This window comes from Octopus bimaculoides, chromosome 28 (genome assembly GCF_001194135.2).
Source record: "Octopus bimaculoides isolate UCB-OBI-ISO-001 chromosome 28, ASM119413v2, whole genome shotgun sequence".
Taxonomy (NCBI): domain Eukaryota; kingdom Metazoa; phylum Mollusca; class Cephalopoda; order Octopoda; family Octopodidae; genus Octopus; species Octopus bimaculoides.
Genome location: NC_069008.1, coordinates 17,104,527 through 17,105,954, shown reverse-complemented (window position 1 = coordinate 17,105,954; position 1,428 = coordinate 17,104,527). Strand labels below are relative to the sequence as shown.

Genomic DNA, 1,428 nt, shown 5'->3' with positions numbered 1-1,428 from the left:
AATTGTTGACGATCACTCTGTTAGAAAAGATTAGTTTTGGTTACGATTTTACACAAAGGAGCAGATTTGGCTGGGTGGTTAAGATGCTTGCTTTGCTACCAAGAGGTCTCAGGTTCAGTCCCAGTGTGTGGCAACTCAGGCAAGTGTCTTTTAGTATAGCTCGAGGTTGACCAAGGACTTGTGAGTGAATTTGGATTTTTCCCTACCAATATAATATATACAGTAATCCCTCGACTATCGTGGATGTTACAATCCAAAACACCCTGTGATAGGTGAAGATCCATGAAGTAGAAACGTATTTTGTTAATTATTTGTATATGTTTATTTCATTATAAATGCAAAACAACACCACACGCTCACCTCCTGAGTTTCATTTTCCATACAGTATGTGCAATTCTTTGTTTACTCGTCTACAGTACTCTCTTTTACTCTTTTACTTGTCTCAGTCATTTGATTGCTATTGATATAAACAAGTGTGCATTTTGCACCAAAAAAACCAATATGGGATTCTCAGCTATCGACTGCAGTATATCATCATCATCATCATCATCATCCAGGGGCAGACTGAGAGTATTAAGGGCCCTTGGGCATAACTGTTTACTGGGCCCCTTAGCATTAGTTTAGTAGAGTTAACATGTAGAGTGCGGGCCCTTCAATGCTCTGGGCCCTCAAGCAGTGCCCGATTGGCAGAGGGCTCAGTTTGCTCCTGTCATCATCGTTTAGCATCTACCTTCTTCCGTGCTGGCATGGGTGGGATGGTTTGACAGGACCCGGCCAGGCAGAAACCTGCACCAAACTTCTGTGTCTGTTTTGGCAGGATTTTTACAGCTAGATGCCTTTCCTAATACCGACCACCCAGTAGGGGCTGGAATGGATTAATTATATTTTAGTTAATTTCAATGGGGAAAATTGATTTGTAAAACAAATAAATCATAAGACTAGCTCAGTCATGGAACAAATTAAAATTGTACTGAGAGCTACCACTGTATTTCTAATGATATACACCTCTAGATGAATTGCTGCTATCTTTAGCAGTCGGGTGTCCATCTCTGACAAAACCAAGGGTCAAAATAACATGATTTGGTGGTCTTGAGGCTGGAGGTTGCAGTGATTTATCTCACCACCAATGTTATAAACAAGAATGCATTTTTCACCAAGGGGCAATATGGAAGTCTCTCTCGTGCTATCTGCTGCAGTAAAGCTTGTTCTAATTGAATATCCATGTTTCAGTGGGGACAAATATTATCGCTCAGTATTAATACTAGCTCTGTTGCTCATAAATAAATTATGTTGAATTCACGACTGGAAATTTGATACATACATGGATTTATGTGGAGTCCTTAGGCAAAGGTTAACTGTTATATTATCTCATTTGAAACAGGAACATTTCAATGCATACAGACATACATGTATCATATATCGTATATA

At 39.4% G+C, this 1,428-nt stretch overlaps 1 long non-coding RNA gene across 1 annotated transcript in view; it reads right to left on the bottom strand.

Moving 5' to 3' along the window:
• Nucleotides 1-1,428, bottom strand: part of LOC128251118 (uncharacterized) — a 15,239-nt gene continuing 13,811 nt past the window's right edge. The window contains exon 3 of the long non-coding RNA XR_008266975.1: nucleotides 1-17. This is a non-coding gene — a long non-coding RNA (uncharacterized LOC128251118). The remainder of the gene's footprint in view (nucleotides 18-1,428) is intronic.